Below are 17183 nucleotides of genomic sequence, written 5' to 3' on the forward strand. Positions count from 1 at the left end.
CTTCTCATGCTAGTTTGCACTATCTCTTCAGTTCCTGTCCCCAGCAGTAGCTGGGAGCAGTACTTCTTTCAAATTAGCACAAGATTTAATGGTGTCGTGTGGTCCAAGGGCAGGCAGGACCAGAATGGGGAGAGAAAAGCAGCCAATAAGTACACAAACCAGTTCTCATCTGTTATAATTATATCCATTTTTACCTGTTTGAATATTTTATACACTACATGTATCTGCATCTTATATGTAAAGGCATATTCCATTTTTACATATTTCATTACAGTAAATGATTGTTCATCTGAAAACTGTATATGATACATTTTAGAAATGAGTGTATTACTCATTTTGCATTTACTGTTCACTAGAATATAAACTGGTTTTTCCCCTGGGACCTTTGCATGACATTTCTATGACAGATTTGTTTTTCATATGTTTCAGGGAACTTTTAAAAACCATGTTTGCTTAGTAGAAGGTAGAAAAATCTCCAAGTCTGTGTCTTAATTTTATCAAGTATTTTAAATTGTGTAAGTAGACCAAGCACCACTTTTCCTAAACAAGCATGAGGAGATTCTTTGTCAATGTCCATCTGAGCCTGCCGACAAATACGTTTCATTACACTCATTCCTCAATTAAGTGCTATGAATCCTTAACATCTTTCTTCTGAAGAGCTTTAAATTACACTCTTAAGCAGGGCTTATTACTATGAATTTCAAGTGGATAAATTCCTGTTTATACGTGTAAAATGCCTCCTGTGAAGGCAGTTCCTTGTACATGTGGCTACTGGCGGAACAGTGTGTGAGAAGCATTGGACTACTGTTTCACAAGGAGACTTAAGCAAAACTTACTGGGCAACTATCTCCAGGGTCTTTTTTTTTTTTTCTGAAACCAGTGCAGTGATCTCAAAAACAACATTGTTCAGAGGATGACTCTAGCCGGCTGCAGATATAACTTTGGGTGATGACAGTTAATTTGTGAACTTAAATGTTTAAGAATGAAACCACATCCCCCATTTCCCCAGCTCTGCGCCTGCCTGTCTTCCCAAAGATCACTTCCTTCCTTTTCATCATAAAAAGCCAGTATGTCTTTCAAACACATATTTAAACTATGATGCTATGACCTGTTTCTGGGACTGTCTTATGTGTAACTTGTTGATGATAACTTACAAACCTATTTTATCTAAAGGTCTCAGTAGGACCACTTTGAAACCGTATAGCTTTTTAAAGCCAGAAATTAAACAATTAAGGGAACACAAGGTCAGGATCACAAGTTATAAATCGGGAAGCTCTCTGATGCACACCCCTTTCCCATTTCCTAGCTGTGGGCTGCTCAGCAAGTCACATAACCTCTCTGCGCCTCAGTTTCTACATAAATAAGATGGAAATAACAACAGTACTTGAGGCTTATAATTTTGGGGATGATTCTGTAAAGACTCCAAGCACACTTTCAGCACAGTGCTTGCATAGCAGAAGAGCTCAGTAAATGATACTGGCTACTGCTGCTGTTTCCACTGTTAATTTTGTTATAGCAAATACACTCCTTTTATTTTTCTCTAGTACTGCGTGAGCACGTTGAGGTAATAGAAGTTGGTACAGAGAAAAGCCACCAAATAGCACGTTATATTCATAAAGCAGGTTCTAGTTAACAGCTTAGCTCTAACCTGACCACATTTTGAGCCCTCTGAGGTTTTGTGAGCAAAATGAAGTCCCAACTTTTCCTCAGTCAGGTTTCTCGGTTGCGAGGAAAAAATTAAAACAAAGGCCTTACTCTGTCTCAGAGAGCAGAATAGGAGTTTATTAGAAAGCTGGTGGGGAACTCCAAGGATCACGGGGAAGGACTGAAAATGAGGCTCAGAGTACAGGGAAGCTGGGTAGGGGGGATCCGGGCTTGCAGCCCTGCTGAGAGGACATAGACTTCCACCCCCGACTGCTCCTGTGTACCATGTCTCTGTCCCCAGGGTCTGGGTGACACTGCTGTTGCCCCTGGATATGGGCGATGGCTGATACCCCGACTGCTGCCAGCAGGAATCCACCACTTTTTGTGGCTTTAGTAAACCTCCATCATGCATTCTGCTCCTCATCTGGAATGTCAGACTCCAAAGAATGTTTGGTGGTAAAATATGCAGGCTACCCAAGTGCGTCCATACCCCCAACCATTTAACAACTCACGTGACCAACAGTGGCCGGCCCCAGCTGTGCTTATAAGGAGCCATGCCATTCCTGGATTAGACTGACACCCCAGAGTACCTAAGTACCTCTTGCCCAACAAAGAAGTAGGGAAAAACTCAAACATTTTAAACTCTTTAAATAAATTTTTCATTCATTGTTTTGTTTTGTTTTGAGAGAGGGACATAAAACAAACAGTTTCATGGAAAACCCCAATAAGCCCAGGAAGAGAATTTGGGGGCCTATTAGATATTTCATTTTTCTGCACTTTATTATTACCTTTTATGAAACCAAATTTAACTATGCTTCTAAAAATATAGTTGTTTTGGTGCGGTGAGTAAATTTTTTCTTAACGTCATTTAGAAAATGACAGGCATCACCTCGTTGCTATGCTGAGTTCTACAATTCCAGCAACTGTCACAGGCTTTTTTTTATTGAAAATAATCAATGGTCTTGACAGACAGAAAGAGGAGGATATAGTGGCATATTTTGATGCATCTTGACAGCACATCTCAGAGTGGCTGTCCCTGTCACTTTCTGGTCTTTGATTTTTTTCCAACCAGGACCCAAGGGAAAGTTCTAAGAGTCTTTAACACTGAAATTCCCCAAACATAAAGTGCAATGGATACCTAGACTTGTCTGTTTTTCATCCACTGATGAATTTTATATCTCAGCTCTTCATTCTAACCTGGTATAGTTTCAAATACAGTTACGATATTTAGAAAGATTCATTTGGACTTAGACACATGCTTCCTCGGCAATAAGAAAATGCCTGGATTGACAACTACATAACAGTCACACATTACTCTTGTTTTTCTTTTAAATATGATTCCAAGTAATTTTAAAAGTTCATTAATAAATATTATGAAATATTAAAATTATCTGGCCATAAGAGAGAGTTAAAGGACAGAGGACATTTTCATTATAATTCATTGCATATACCCAGAAATTCCATCATTATGGATGCCTGAATACGTACAAACACCCTTTATTAGATCCTATTATACAAACGACTTTCCTTTATATAGAGAAAGATGAGATTCATATTGGCAATGTGTCCACACTTAAGCTGCCCTCTATCCTCACAGCAGAAAATAATCTGCTGGGCTTCATAATCTGAAATACCCTTTCGTTAGTAGGTAATTAAAATGTGTAGCTAATGGGGCTCCTGAGACTTTAAGCTAAAGCTTCATGCTGTCACTTAAATGACTCCCTCAGCTCAGCAGCTGCCAGTCCAGGGGACAGAGCCTGCACCCGGATCCATGGGCAGGAAGTACTTCAAGGACTAAGGCCACCTTCCAGGCTGGGTGAGCTTGGATCCTAGGTGGGAGAGGGGCCCGCAAGGCATAGCAGGGGCTCCTACTCTGAGTTGTGACCATGGATGTAAGTCAATACAAAATACCAGACAGACAAAGGCCATGGAGTAGCTCTGAGTCTCTGGTCACTGCTTCCAGCCTTGCAGGGGTTTACTGTCTAGCCGGGTTGATGTAGTGCCGAGCTACCTTGCTTAATGCCTCCTGATAACTTTTCTGACATCTCAAAGAGTTTCTTAAAATATTCTTAAACCTTTGGCATCCCTTCCTGCCCTGGGCCTCATGAATAAAACATCCATCCAGTCAGCAGCTTTGGCAGAGAGGAGAAGCCAAGCTCCATCCATCAACGTCAAGAGCTGAAGTACCCAGTGATCGCAGAGCCCTTAATAACTCTGCTTCTTTATGACAATGTTGGTAAACAGTCAAACACTGCCAGCACCTGGTCCTTTGGTGAGCATTCCTTTTCTAGCCTGGAAACATACCACCAGTCTGTGAAAATGGTGAGTAGCGAGGATGAGCCCAATTGTTCTGTTTTCCCATTAGCCATCTGATTAGCCCCCTAGGGCTGCCGTAACAACGTACTGCGGACTGAGTAGCCGAAACGACAGAATTGTATTGTCTCCTAGTTCTGGAGGTTCAAAGTCTAAAATCAAGGTACCCTCGGAAGGGTTGGTTCCTTCCAAGGCCTGTGAGGAGAATCCGTGCTATGCCTGTCTCCTAGCTGCTGGCGATTGGCGGACACTCTTTGGCCCTCCTTGGCCCATAGGGGCATCACCCTGATCTCAGCCTTCACGCCCACAGGGCCTTCCCCTGTGTGTGCGCCTGCCCAAATGTCCCTTTTAATGTCATCGGTCATACAGGATTAATCCTGTATGACTCGAGTTTGGCCTCAACTGGTTACATCTATAATCACCTGATTTCCAAATAAGGCAACATTCTGAGGTACTGGATGCTGGGGCTTCAACAAATGAATTTGGTGGAGACACAATTCAGTTGCTAACACAGTCTTTCCCACCTTTCCAAAGTGCTTTTTTTCCATTGTGCGTTTCTTTTCTCTGCTGTGTGCATGAAGAAGATCAATCAACCCTACCATAAAACACTAATTGGGGATTTGTTTTCCTTAAATAGGCCAGATAAAGTAAAATTTTCACTTACCAAAAGAATCAGTTTAATACTGTGCTGTTTTGTGAGGCTAGTGAGTAAAGCGATTTGGGTAGAAAATATGAAGTCAATGCTTACTGGCACCTAAAGAGTAGGTTATTCTAACTCACTCTAAATTAAGAATAAAGGGAAAGGAAGTCAAAGTGTATCATGTCATTTTTCAAAAAGTCTTATTTGAATATACAGAAAGTATAATTTCTTCTCACATTCCTATAGAAGAATTACATAGAAACAAAAATTTGCCAGGATTGGGATTGGGCTGGTGAAAGGGGAAGCACGTTTTTTAAATGATAAATCGTAGGACCCACAAAATCTTAATAATCCCAAAGGTTTTACTAGTCACTAAACAAAGGTAGTATCATACTTCCAGACTGCCTTGTGGGGCAGTTCCCTCTAAATAGTCAGGTACACACGACAAGAAATTATGTCCTCAGTGACCACAGAGAATTCATCTTCATCCTAAAGAATAAAGTTCATGATGAAGACAATTTCACTCTATAGGTTTACTTTACATAACCTCTGGAAAAATAATTCCCAGTCTATCCAGAATAAAACACATTTCTGGTCATTTCTCCCATGATATTAATGTCACCCTAAGTGTGGATTTTTTTTAAAAATAATCACAAAGTATATATATGCGATAAGTGTATCCCTACAGATTAGAAATGCATTATCAGGAGCTTTTGTCTATAAAGCAAAGACAATACAATTCAGTCCAATAAAAACAAAGGAATCAAACCGAAGGTAAAAAATTCTCCACATCATATAGACAAAATAACTGGCCACTTCTCCTGGGGTCACGTTGCATCCATTTGTATGTAGCCAGGAGCCACCTCATTTTTCACACTGTTCAATTCTTACTCAATAAGCAGTGTACGAGCATGTACACACGCGACACATGTGCACACTCGCTCAGAGTCGCAGGCTTTCCCTACAAAAAACAACCAAATCCAAACAAATTGTTTTGTTTGACTTGGCTTCCCTTCCAGCATTCTCTCCTTATTCCAACCAAGGTATTAGACAAACAGAACTCATCTGCATCACACCTGTCTGCCTATTAAGGAAACATCTTAGAATCTGTATGATTGTTCATTCTGCCCTTGAGGACCCATCTACATCAGCTCGTACACATCACTGCGGCTTCTTCAGAGTGACGGACCGCCATCTCACCACGGTGCTCTCGCACTTCCCAGCGTTGAGACCATTTTTGTGATTGGTTTTGTTATATTCTTTCAAGAAGAAAAAAAATCAGCTTCTTAAATAACATTTGTTTAGCTTCACAGAATACTCCTTTCAAGTACATTTCATTAACTCTCTCCCACGGAAAACCATATTTGATACCAACTGTGTAAACCTCAGCACGAAGCCTGTGTCTGGCATTCAGACATGTGAAGCAGAAGGCGGTGCAAGCCATCTATCACTCACGAAGATACTGTTTGCCTTTCTACGTGAAGGCTTTGTTGTTACATTCAAATCAGGCATCCAGGATGCCAAAAAAGAACACAGCTAAGAATAATCTTTGCAGAATGCTCGGAAGGACTGTCCACTTGGCACTGTCTTTGGCACTGTGACATGTCTGTGTGCCTGTTTTAAGGCATCATTAACTTCGCTGCCACACACTTCCTCAGAGAGGAACAGCTGCAGAACCTTCCTCAGAGCACCCCACTGAAGGTAAAGAGCCCCCTGCTTGAGCCCTGTTTCCAACGATTGCTCTCACTGTGGGTCTACAGCAGGAATTTTGCTGAGTCTTGTTACTAGTCCCAACCACATATCCCCTCCCTTCCTCCAAGGCTGGACCCTGGTTTCTGGAGGTCACAGAGAGCTCTATGTGTAGGCCTTAGCCCGTGTCAGTGCGAGCTGTGGCCTGATGCACGTGCCAGAGCAGAAGGAGCCCCGACAGAAAGCCCTTGTGGATTCCCAGGGGACGCATGTGAGCAGGTGTGAGCCCCTCCCAACCACCGAGCTGGGCACTCAAGGCTCTGCCCAGGGAATCAGAAATCCTTCAGAAACAGATGCCCGCCTTCCTGGAAAGGCTGCAACAAGGTCTGAAGTGGGGAGAAATTTTGAAGATAGAGATAATAACAAATACTAGCACAGGGAAGCTTCCACAGCTCATTGTTAACCACAATCAGATAGAGCATGTCAGGTCCCCGAAATATAAGTAACTTTAATAAAAGCTAAATGCACTCTATTCAGCTTCATCCTGAGACCAGGGGAATAGGCCTGCTGTCACACTTGAGAAAATGGTATAATATGAATTGGAAGTGAGCCCAGATGGACAAGAAAGCATCCTGGTGAAAGTGCCCAGGGAGTAAACAGGGTCCAGGAAAGTCACCCGCATCACCATCACCTCCCACCTGGCTCAATGTTCTGTCTGTGAGGAGGGGCTGCAGAAAAGCCTAGTGCTTCCCCACCCCAGTGGCTTTGTGCATGCTGTCCCCTGTGCCCAAAACACTATTTTTCTGGCTTTTACAGGCTTGACTCCTTCTCATCCATCAGATTTCAGCTGAAATGTCAGCTCTTTGAAAGGGCCTTTCCTCACCATCCTTTCAAAGCAACTTATCTCAACGGCTGCCTATCCCAGCGACCCTGTCCTTATCCTTCACTGATGACACCACATCTTTTGCTTGTCTGCCCTATAATCAGATTCTACGCTGGGCCGAATACCCCTGACAGCAGAGACTGTGTCTTGATTCTGGGACAATGCTTAAGGGTACACTCTAGATGCCTAAGAAAAGCCAGCTAAATGGATGACTTCTAGAACAGCACTGTCCAGTAGAACTTTCTGGAATGAAGAAAATGCTCTCTATTATGCTTTGTCTAATAGGGTAGCCACTACCCATATGAGCCAATTGAGCACATGAAATGTAGCTGGTATGAATGAGAAATTAAATTGAAACATAAACTTAATCACATTTCAATTTAAATAGTCACTGTAGCTACTAGCTGCCACATTGGAGAGTGCAGTTTAAGGATAAGCCCCAGTCCCAGAAAGGTGCACAACAATGCCCATAGAGCTAATCTGCCTCAAAGAGGAGGTGCTACCCTGAGCCTGAGTGGGGTGTTACGTGAGCTCCTGACCATGCCCATGCAGCCTGGATACTATTATTAAACCTTAGTAATTATTTTCCTGGGTATAGAATGTAGTATATGTTATAAAACGTGATCGTTCAGAACAAATTTCCAATAAAACAAGTTATTGTTTTTCTAATTCATTTTGTGGATGTTTTCTGCATTCACACAAAAGTTAAACATCTTTAAAAATAAAACAGGCAAGAACTTAGATAGTTCAGTTTCATTAAAAATAATGGTATTAACCAGAATAGGTGTCTGATTGATTCCACGGGCCGTGGCCTTTGAGGGCAGAGGCCGTGTCTGCCATCTCCACTGGACGTCTACCCCAGGGGCCTGAGACAGTGCTGGCATGGAGGAGGCGTTCAGTAAATACTGTTTGACTGCATAAATAAGTCCTATGGAGTCATTCTGTTCAGTTACTCAGATTTGTTTTCCCGCTTTCTTTTTCTATTCATTGAACTTCTTTTTCCAACTAAAAAGTGAAAGGGGATGGAGAGGGAGAGACAGGTTGTATAGAATAACTTTATTCCATATGCTCAAGTTTCTCCCAGTGGCCCAAGGGATGGATCAGTAACAAGAGAATAGAAGAAGCTACAGGCAGAGGTGAGGTTCAGATTCTCCCCGTGTCCAAGCACCAAAGCAGGTCAGAGTGAAGACATGGAAGACCCACAGGGCCAGCATCACTTCCACCCAGTTGTCAACGAAACAGTCAACTGGCTGGCCTGAAGGCTTGTTCTCAAACAGTACCACGAACACCAAGGGCGGTAACAAGTGAACAGGGTGTAACTGGCAAATAAGAAACCACGCATGTTCTTCATAAACCTGATTTGAATTCAGTCACACTTGACGTTTGCAGTTCTGTCTCAAGAAACACAGACCCCACCACCTTCTCTCACATGCATAGCAGTGAGTCACACTCCTTTGCTCTTTCCTTTAGGCCCCTATCTTGCGAATGGATCCAGATATAGTTTGTTCTTCTAATTTGAAAGTGGCAGCTCTAGCAAACGATTTCCACCAGAATTAATAACCACCCTTCTCTTTCCTGTATCCCCTCTCTCCACCTCCTCTTCTCTCCCTTCCTTCTCCTCTCTGTCTCTGATACAGTAAATCACAGTCAGAATTTTCTCTTTTTAATCTGGTTAGAAAAATAGGCCCTTTGCCTCCACCTTGAGAACAGCTGCAGCAGGACCGCCCGGGGCCAGAAATCCTTTGTCTGAAACAAACAAACAAAAATTCCACCTCTCCGCATTTCTCCACTGCAGCCTGTCACCTGCCTCTCAACCAGAAATCTAACGCACAGGCATTTACATCGTGAGGTTTGTTTTTATAAGTTATAACAAGAGGCAAAGATGAGGACAGGCCTCTGGCTACAGGGCAGATTTCTCAGTGCCTAATTTGTTAAGGATGACATTTCTGTTAATGTCCTTGTATTAAAAGTGCAGCCCACATTTTAATTTCACCATAATATCACAACATGGCACTTAGTAAGAGAGAGCCATCAGTACCATTACTGAAAGACATTATAGAACTTCATGTGACTGAGTTGTATCCTGACTTATGGTCAGTGTTTCAAGATAGTTTCATTAAACATGTGTCAAAGAAAGAAAGAAAGGAAGAAAAGAGAAAAAGGAAGATATTTTCTCCATTTTCCAGTTTACCATCCATTCCATTCTGCACTGTGTGCAGCATTATTTTTCTTTAAATAGGTTTGATATGAAACCTCTTGTTCTCCTGGGTCACATACTGTTATCCAACCAACCCAGAAACCCACTGTGCCTGAGAAGCATGTTTAGGAAAACTGATGTTAATACTGATGCTCTCTTTGTGCTAAATGACAAACATCCACAAAACATCCAGTAAGGTTTAATCCAATCTCTTCGGCAGCCATGACGGGGTATCAGAGAATTTGTGATGCCACATCCAGAGAAATACTAATTTCGAATGTGACAATACTGAAGATCATACACAGAAACTCTCTGCCCTGTTTTTATGGTTAATCATAAATAGAAGAAAAATATAAGACATGCCAGCTCTCAGTCCTATGTTAGACACAAGTCTCCACCCTCAGGCTTTAGAGAAGACAATCCGTGGACCCAAGACAATGCAGCAGCCAGTAGTTGCTTTTACCAAGTAAGGACCTTCCCCAGCACCACGGACAGCACCTCCCCCTACGCTGGGCTACAAGTTTACAGGAGGCATTTATGAATCCATCAGAAGCTTTTGGTTAAAAAAAGAGAGCACAATTCTTTGCACAGCAGAAGGAGGTTCCCTCTCCCCAGTCTCTGACCCAGCAAAATTACTGTCAACTCTCTGCCCAGTGGAGAGATATTGATTCTCCTGTTGCCATGGGGATACATTAGTTGTCAGGTCTCTGCGTCTCTTGTACTCAGGGCCTAATGTGTTCCTCCTGGCTTTTGGATTTTGACACTTTCTAAGCCGTAATTACTTTATTTGATGGGATCTGCACATTTTATTTTTATACTAAGTAGCTATTGAAAACACAGCCAACCAGAGGACAGATCACAGAGGTAAAAATCGGTGTGCTGGCAGGCCGACCAGAGATGACAAAGAGGAGAGTACAGGAGGAGGTATAGGCTCTGCTTGCTGCTCCTCAGATATTGGGGAAAATCAAAAGTTTTTGCCTTCTGTCACATAGCACACTGTGAAAATTATGGAGCTGTTCGTTTCGATGTTTGAAGAACATTCTGCCACTGTGATTAGATCACAATAATATTACCTAGTCACTAAAGGTTTGAATCAATGCTCTTTAATATTTTTCTTCTCAGAGAATCTCTGTCTTAACTTATTTTTCAGTGGGAATGTGTGTTAAGCATTTCACTAAGAGATAAATATTTCACACAGGTAAAGCCCTTCCGATGAGAATCACGGGACAGCTGATGACCAAGTTCAGAGAGTTAATAACCAAAGAGAACAAGGGAAAAGAAATTTCATGAAGGTTTATCACCTCAGAACAAAGTGTTCACTCTAAAGCAGCAATTCTCAAAGTGTGATCCACAGAAGCCCAGGGGAAATAGGGTCCAAGGAGTCTTTTAGGGAAGCCAACAGGTCAAAACTACTGTCGTGATAAACCGAAGATATTATTGCCTTTTCACCTTTTTGAACTATACACTGATGACGCAAAAGTCACCACGGCCAAACTGCTAAATGGCTCAGCACGAATCAAAGCAACATCTTCCTCTCCCTCTTTCTTTCTCTCCCTCACACAGGCTTGTAAAAAAAAGGAGGAAGTTGGGAAGGTTACAATTTAAAATGTCCTTGATAAGGGAGTTTTTAAAAAGTTAAGTCTGTAAGTACACACATTTTTAATATTCTGTATAACAAAATGGGAAAACTGCAGAAAACACTTGTTGTTTCAAGGAAAAGCACTTGTGTGATTGTGTGGAGAGAAAAACTAACGGTTTAATGGAACACAATTTTTACTTGAAAGAACCATGGACAAACAATGGTGTTGACAAAGGTATTTGGAAGACATTTTTTTTCTAAATTGAAGAAAGACAAAATGTCGTTTCAAGGAGAACAACATACAGTATTTGTTGCCAGTGATACAATGTGAGTTTTTAAGCAAAATTTACATTTTTGGAAAAACTGTATCCATGAACTTAAAAGCTTTCTACTGCACAAAGATTTTTTTCTGGTAAGATGGATGGTGATACTAATTAATGTAATATTTTCATTTTGTACACTGAAATGTGTCAACATTTGGAAGCACTGCACCAGTATTTTACAAATAATCAGTGCATAGTGTTACAAAATCTTTTATGGGTAAAAGATCCATTCAAAGTTAAGAGACAGACCAACAGCTTTTAATGTAACAGAATGTAAAACACTAATTCACATGGCTTCAGATTTCATACCACAACAACTAGCTCTGAAAAAAAACTGCCACTTGTCAAGTTTAGGTGTATTATCAAAGAATAGTCACAATTATCTAAAAGGAACATTAAAATATTCATCTTTCACAGCTACACATCTTTGTGAGATCAGATTTTCATCACAGACCTCAAGCAAAACAAACATATCGTAGCAACCTGAATGCAGAAGCAGATAAGAAAACCCAACCATCTTCTATTAAACCATACATTAAAAAGGTTTGTAAAACTGTAAAAGAGTGCCACTCTTCTCAATAATTTCTTTTTCTTTTGGAAAATATAGCTACTGTTTATAAAGATATTTTAGTTAATGTATACTGGGTTTATTATTGTTATTTTAAAAATAAATATGCAAATGTTAACTTCCGTCTAATTCATAATATAGTCAATAAACAAGGGCCTCTGGAGTCCTCAATTATTTATAAACATAAAGGATCTGAGACGACAGAGTTTGAGGACCGTTATTCCACAGAGAGCTGAAGGGGGAACTGTCCAAGTGGCTGAGGCCACGAGTCAAGCACCAAGGGTACACAGAAGGGCAGGTTCTTAGAGATCCATTTCACCATCTAGGTGACAGTTAAACAACTGCTTCATAGCCGTACTTTAACCTCTTATCCCCAAAGGACAGAACAATATTCCAGAGCAAGGAAAAAAAACAGCCCAAGTTTAGCACTAAGACATAGTTCTCTTTTCTTGGGTAAGATACATTCCTCCCTCTTTTTCCCTCTTACAAGATTTCTGACTTCTAAGTCTTTCCAACCTACCCAAAATGAGCAACATTCCATTCCACATTAACACAGACAAGATGCTTTGGGGATCTCCAGTGGGTCTATAACACCAAATACTATTTATGAAACAGAAAGCAAGACAAGGGGCACCATTTTCACCTCTTCACAAATACCATTCCCAATATCTATAGTAAGAGACAACAGTTAACATTTTGCTGCCATCATGTCTTATGCTATTTTAAAGAAAAATCACAAATCTCAGTATCACTAATGGTAGAACGGAGAATATGATACCATGTTTCCAGCAGAGATTGGCATCTTGGATTAGTGTAGCCATGCCAGACCATCACCTTCAGACCCAGGTCACACAAATATCAGAGAAATTTTGAAAGGCAGTGCATCTTGCAACACTTAGTAGAATTCAATCATTCAAACCTCCAGAAGCATAAAATATTATCCTATAAGCAGAACATTGATCATACTGGGAGTCGATGGAACCATATCAGAACAAGAACTCTACTCCCATGTATGTTTTTCAGAATAAATCAAATAGTAACCATTTCTTACCATGGACTGTTTTGTGGCCTACATCACCCACTCTTGGGAGGAATGAGTTCTTGGCTTCAACAAATATAAAGAAATGTCACTTACCTGAGTCCAAGACCATCCAAGCAGCTTGACAACTAGATCTGCCATCTTGTCTTCCTAGCATAGAACTAGAAAATATAATAAAAACAATGATCAAAATCCAGCCTGGAAGCCTTCTATGCTGCCCCATATATTTTTTTCTTTACTTCTGTCGTGAATGGAGGCTTCCACAGAGGAAGACGTGAGAAATGAAGCCCCATGCCATTCTCAAGAAACTGCTCTCCGGAGCTCACCCTTCCAGAGAAGTAGCCAGCTTTTCTCTGCCTCCCCCTGCCCCCCACCACGTTCACTTTCTGTTCCACAAGCTACAAAAACAGTGAAGCTGACTTTATAATGGCAGTGCCAGGGTTGTTTTTGAGACTGAAAGTCCATTTTAGTGTACAAAATTAAGGCTTTCACATTCCTAAGTCTACTAGCTAAAAATAACATCAACAAAATCGCCAAAAAAATTGTTATTTTAAATCCTTAACAAAAGGTGCTAAAACTGTTTAGTTTCACTAGCCCCTAGCCCCCTAAATTAGCAGATTTACTTGACCAAATGTCATAAGAATAAAGACTATAAATAACACTGTCTTTAAGAGGAGTACAGCTGACCCTTGAACAACACAGGTGTGAACTGTGCAAATCCACTTAAATGTGAATTTTTTTCAATAAATAGACAGGAAAATTTTTTGTTGATTTGTGACAATTTTTAAAAAATTTTCTTTTCTCTATCTTACTTTCTTGTAAGAATGCAGTATATAAATACACATAACATACAAAATGTGTTAACTGACTTTATGTTATCAGTAAAGCTTCTAGTCAACAGTAAGCTAATAGGAAAGTTTTGGGGGAGTTGCAAGTTATATGGGGATTTTGACTGCACAGGGATTGGGTCCCCTAACCTTGGAAGATTTAGCCAACCTGCCTGGCATCTCTACCCAGCTCACCATTTTCAAGTTCAATAAAACCCGTATCTTATTTCCCAAGTATAAAATATATTTCCCGGAAGCAGAGAACTAAGCAGCTGATAGCATCACCCAGTAGGTCTCCTCTGGTAAGTTATTACAGAATAAAATGCAGTTTGAAGGACAATGGTAAGGATCTGGCGTTGAATCTCCTTGGGCGTTATCTGAGCCTGGGGCTCCATGACCAGGCTTTTGTTTGAAGCAACAAATAATCTGTCCCATTGTTTTGACCTCTTACTTTAGTTTGTCAGCAAAAGTTCCACACTTTTTAGATATTTTATTGGAATCTGTTCTTGCATACTGTATTTGCATTGGTTTATCATAAGATAAAAATTCTTTTAAATGCCTCAAGCATTTGTTAAGGAGACAGGTTCTTTAAATAAAACAGAAGCCTTCACCTCATCTCCATGACCAAAATAAGGAAACAGGGAACAAAGGACTTTCTTACAACTTTATAATTCATGTTGTAGATAAAATTTTATGAATTACTTTGATATGTCTGTTTTGGGTCAAATATAATAAAAGTAAGAAACAAGACAAAATAGCTCTTCAAGAGTCAACCTCAGGAAAGGCCACCCTTACAATGTTTCCATAACACCATCAATGAAATGGTTAAAAATTTTGTTTTAATAAGTAAAACAACATGCCCACGACATATTGTCGCACCTGTTGGCCCCTCTTCACGAAGGGATTAAATTTTTCTAAAACTTTGGTTCTAAGCATTGTAAGGAATTTGAAAAACACATTTTTTCTTATTCTGCAACTAGACAATAGGCTCCTCACAGATTTCAGTAAAAAAAAAAATTGAAACTAAATTATGCTTAATTTATATTTCTTAATATTCCCCCTTAATTTCATTCCTCTTCATGTTGCCTCCGGTCTGGTGAAATTATTCACAGGAAACACAATCCCTCCTGGGCTCTTTGTTTTCAGCTTTCTCACTTCAAGATTTAAAATGTGCAAGGAACTTTATTATCAGGGAAGAAAATACAATTATGCTTCTTATAGGAGGGGCAGTTGCTGTATGCTTGCCCCAGGGAGATTGCATTACAGCCAGAATTCACATCAAATGTCTTTGTAATAAAGCAGGAAAAATCCGTGTTTCAGGAAGAGACATCAGCCTCAAGGAGAAGACGGACTATTGTCCCCATGCCCCCTGGCTGCACTGGTGGCAACGAAGATTAACGGCCAACATTCCCTTCACGTGGGGGCTACTTGTCCCTGGACGTGCAATTTTTTTTTTTTTAATTATGGTGGTAAAATACACATAACGTAAAATTTACCATAGTAAATATTTCAAAGTGGAAAATTCAGTGGCATTAAGTACATACACAAGCTGTGCAACCATTACCACTTTCTGGTTCCAGAAGTTTCTCATCACCCCAAACGAAGACTCTATGTCCATTTTGCCTAAATAATTTTAAGCCATAGATTGGATGCTTGGTTTGGGGTCAGAATTTCTTTAACTGTTCCCTTCCCATCTCCAGAAGATGATCGTAGCTGAGAACATGGGTCCTGAGATCTGATCACCTGTATTTAAATCCTGCTCCTGGTGCCATCCTGGACAAACACTCATCCTCTGAGCCTCGCTGTCCTCAACTTTCAAATGGGAACTATCACGAAACCGCTCACAGTGTTCTGAGGAATAAACTGGAACATCCCACTCAGGGCAGGGCCTGGCAAGCGTTAAGAGATCAGTATATGATCATATATTTATTCATTTATATTTTTCGTTACACCTTCTACATACCAGGCAATATTCTAAATGCTATGGATATATGAGCTCCTTCAAAGTTCTTAATAATTCCAACAGGTAGTCACTTAAACTAGCTTTGTTTTACAGCACAGAGAGGTGAAGTCACTTGCCCAAGGTCATTCAGCTCGTAAGTGGAGCAGCCATGATTTGAACTGCCAGAAGTCCTGTTCTTAACTACAACACCACTCTGTCTCTGTGATATAACTTGCCCTTGTCTTACACCAAAATGTATGCAGTCTTTCCCCACCATTCCTTTTCTACTTCGTGAAGCAATCAATGTTGTCAAAAATAGAGACCAGCCATGTTCCTGCCTTCCTCATTCATCATCTTAAAGTGTTCCTGTGGCCTTTTGATTTTTCCTCATTAAATGTGTTATTTTACATTGTAGTCAGAGGAGACAGTTTTGTTTGCAGTTTTTCCCTGTGATGTTATAGCATAATCACGCACAAAAATTATTTCCTTAAATGCATGTGTTCTTAATACTTGAATTAGCAGTCAGCCTTTTGCACTTTCCATCTGTTTATACGCTACACCCCCTGAACCCTTAGGCAGGCTCTGTGTGGCTGGTTAGCTCACATCACACCAAAAATTTGCATTGAATTCTGGGTATGCTGTTAGCATAAAGGGACACTGGAGCTCTGCCAGAACACCAAAGGTGTGGTCCCTGGGGGCATCCTGGTTCCCTAGGGCAGTGCCGGAAATGACCCCCTACCCAATCTCAGGGTAGAGAGGACAAGAGCTTGTGGTAAACCCGAATATCAGCTTCAAACATCCAAATTATAGAGAGACAGTGAGGGGGACCAGCGCCAGCAAATCACATGCACATGCCAGTGTGGGCATGAGATGGCACTCTAACAAATACAGCTTCCAGTTACTATAAATTATTAGTGGAGATCTGCATATCTAAGCAAAGCCAGCCTACTGGAAATCCAGGGCAAGGTGCTTCATTACATGATTTTTAAAAAAGCACAGGTTCTGATCAAATAAATTTCCCTTGAGGCATAATTTTTTTTTCTTCATACCTTCAAAAAGATGAAAGGGCTACATATTAGAGATATGTTCAACTCAATTTCTTTCCTTTTTTCTTTTTCTTTAATTACAATAGTAATGTGTGCTTACTGTAAAAAGTTCAAACAACACAGCAGTATTTAAAGTAAAATAAAGTTCCCTTCTTACCATCTCTGTCTTCCAATCCTAGTCCCCAGAGATAACCACTGCCAACACCTTAGAAAAACTTTTAGGTTCCTATTTTTTGCACATATTTTTTTTGCACATATGCAAGTGTATGTGGATACGCAAATACATAAGCATAGGAAAAATGCACAAAAAGATTGGATTGCATAAGTTGAAGACATATTGGGTCTCCTGTTAAGAGCTGCTGATGCCCAGAAAATAATTGAATTGGAAAGAGTTGCAAAGAAAAGGTTAAGATGAACAGGTCTTTTAGCTAAGAACACAAACCATCATCCAATAAATGATGTTACATGCAACTCCAAACTGTGGCTGACTTAA

General features: G+C 40.5%; 1 long non-coding RNA gene across 1 annotated transcript in view; it reads right to left on the minus strand.

Moving 5' to 3' along the window:
- LOC118908510 (uncharacterized) overlaps positions 1-17183 on the minus strand; it is a 262474-nt gene that overhangs the window by 189250 nt on the left and 56041 nt on the right. Inside the window, exon 2 of the long non-coding RNA XR_005023217.2 lies at positions 12972-13036. This is a non-coding gene — a long non-coding RNA (uncharacterized LOC118908510). The remainder of the gene's footprint in view (positions 1-12971; positions 13037-17183) is intronic.

The sequence above is a fragment of the Manis pentadactyla genome, chromosome 1 (genome assembly GCF_030020395.1).
Source record: "Manis pentadactyla isolate mManPen7 chromosome 1, mManPen7.hap1, whole genome shotgun sequence".
In the NCBI taxonomy this organism is placed as follows: domain Eukaryota; kingdom Metazoa; phylum Chordata; class Mammalia; order Pholidota; family Manidae; genus Manis; species Manis pentadactyla.